The 2,500-nt window shown below is 57.2% G+C and overlaps 1 non-coding gene across 1 annotated transcript in view; it reads right to left on the bottom strand.

Annotated features, from left to right (window-relative positions):
- Nucleotides 1–385, bottom strand: part of LOC124772337 — a 1,909-nt gene extending 1,524 nt beyond the window's left edge. Inside the window, exon 1 of the ribosomal RNA XR_007013960.1 lies at nucleotides 1–385. This exon is cut by the window's left edge and continues 1,524 nt beyond it. This is a non-coding gene — a ribosomal RNA (small subunit ribosomal RNA).
- Nucleotides 386–2,500: the final 2,115 nt, after the last annotated feature.

The following is a 2,500-nucleotide window of genomic DNA, read 5'->3' as shown; positions in this document are numbered from 1 at the left end:
ATTCCCCGTTACCCGTTACAACCATGGTAGGCGCAGAACCTACCATCGACAGTTGATAAGGCAGACATTTGAAAGATGCGTCGCCGGTACGAGGACCGTGCGATCAGCCCAAAGTTATTCAGAGTCACCAAGGCAAACGGACCGGACGAGCCGACCGATTGGTTTTGATCTAATAAAAGCGTCCCTTCCATCTCTGGTCGGGACTCTGTTTGCATGTATTAGCTCTAGAATTACCACAGTTATCCAAGTAACGTGGGTACGATCTAAGGAACCATAACTGATTTAATGAGCCATTCGCGGTTTCACCTTAATGCGGCTTGTACTGAGACATGCATGGCTTAATCTTTGAGACAAGCATATGACTACTGGCAGGATCAACCAGGGAGCTGCGTCAACTAGAGCTGAGCAGCCGGCCGCCCGGGAGTGTGTCCCGGGGGCCCGCGCGAACACGCAAGCGTCCGCTCAATCATTCTGCAAACAGGAGGAGGCTGAGCTCCCCTGCACAATACACCTCGAAACCCTCTCAGGTCCCGGCGGCGCGCAGCGCCGTCCCAAGTACTTGGTCGGGTTCGAGAGAGGCGCAATCGCCCGGAGTTAGGCGAGTAGACGCTTTCGGTGCGACCACCCGTGCTCCCAACTGAGCTTGCCGCTGCCGACAGAGGCCCGGGAGCGTGCTGTCGTGGCATTGCCGGCGGGAGACAACACGCGCCACCTACGGTGACCGGCAGCTCCAACGCCAGCGCCACAGAAGGACAAAAGCCCCACTTGGGTGCCGAAGCGAACTCTCCCAGCACAGCGCACGCGCCAACACATCCGCACAGCTGCGATACAAACCACCAGCGAGAACCGCTGGGGCGACCGAGCAGCAGACGGCGTCGCGGCGCCGAGCGCCGGGCGGCAGCGCATCCTCAACGCACACAGTCCTCAATCGGACCAGCACACTGAAGATGTCCACCGCGCTTCGCACCGGGCCCGCGAGGACCTACTTTGGCCGCACGGCGCCGCGCGCAGGGTGCGCCGGCGCGCAGCTGCGACGCCTGCCGCGTCCGTCGGCCGGCGCGCCTGCCACTGGCCGCCCCCACCAGCCGGCTGTAGCGCGTGCGCCCACGCACCGCGCGGCCAGCACGCCGGGAGGCGCCCCCTCACCGGCCGGGGACGGTCCCACCCAGCCACCGCCGCGTATCGCTTCACACCCAGATGCCGTTCAGTTTCGTCGGCATGGTGGGTATCGCTGGAACAACCGGTTAGTACCTCAACCTATCGTCGCCATCACCGATTCACCCCTAGCGAGAACAACCGCACCACAACAGGTTACCATTTGTTCATTTGCGTAACTTCACCAGAAAACGCAGGCGTCCATCGCCATTTGCAACTTCCACGATTATTGCATGCCTGTGTCAGGTGTCACGCCACACTACGTCTGCCCACATACACGCAACAAAATGTGCACGCCTAGACAATACGTGGAAGGTGGCCCCCGTACGTATGCGATGTCCATTGCTCGAACGACTGTCAACCGGCCTCTGTAGCATGTCGCAGATATGGAACGCGGTGCACCATGCCATCACGGTGTGTGAGGAGAGACGACTAGGTCCGAATACATCAACAGACAGCTCATGCTGATCGCCATCCACGGCGTCCGTTCCTCCCACACGTCTCTATGGCGTACCACACTGCAATCCAGCTCTCATAGGGAGACGACACGTAGCTGCGTGCACAATATTTGCACTGTATGGTCCGCCGTTTTTGGGCGCAGTCGTTGTACGGTCACACATGTGCCACGATGTATCATTCAGTACATAAGGACGAATGTGCAGTACAGATTGTGGTTTACGCGTACGACATTAGCGGACAGTTGACACAGGCCGCACCACAACGTAGCCTGAGTACGTCGCATGCGGAGGGCATTGAACATGCAAAGTTCTCACCAACCAGCTTGCGAAGGCAGGGGGCAAGGTGGGGACGTGGGGAGGGGCGGCATGTACGTCCTGCTGCCATCCACATTACAGTGTACAGCAGGAGCATGTGGAAAGTGAGCAAGACTTGCAAGGTGTTTAACATGAAGCGATACACAGGGGAGCGGGGAGTGCGAGTAGCGAACTATATTGCGAGGGTTGCGGGTGGGCAACACTACACTAATTGAACGAGTCGTATAACAATTACAGAGCAGGTTTAGGCGACAACGTGGGTTACGTTAGGCGACAACGTGGGTTAGGTTAAGGCACGACGTGGGTTAGGTTAAGGCACGACATGGGTTAGGTTAAGGCACAACATGGGTTAGGTTAAGGCACAACATGGGTTAGGTTAAGGCACAACATGGGTTAGGTTAAGGCACAACATGGGTTAGGTTAAGGCACAACATGGGTTAGGTTAAGGCACAACATGGGTTAGGTTAAGGCACAACATGGGTTAGGTTAAGGCACAACATGGGTTAGGTTAAGGCACAACATGGGTTAGGTTAAGGCACAACATGGGTTAGGTTAAGGCACAACATGGGTTA

The sequence above is a fragment of the Schistocerca piceifrons genome, unplaced genomic scaffold, assembly GCF_021461385.2.
Source record: "Schistocerca piceifrons isolate TAMUIC-IGC-003096 unplaced genomic scaffold, iqSchPice1.1 HiC_scaffold_938, whole genome shotgun sequence".
Classification (NCBI taxonomy): domain Eukaryota; kingdom Metazoa; phylum Arthropoda; class Insecta; order Orthoptera; family Acrididae; genus Schistocerca; species Schistocerca piceifrons.
This window is presented reverse-complemented; position numbering and strand designations above follow the sequence as displayed.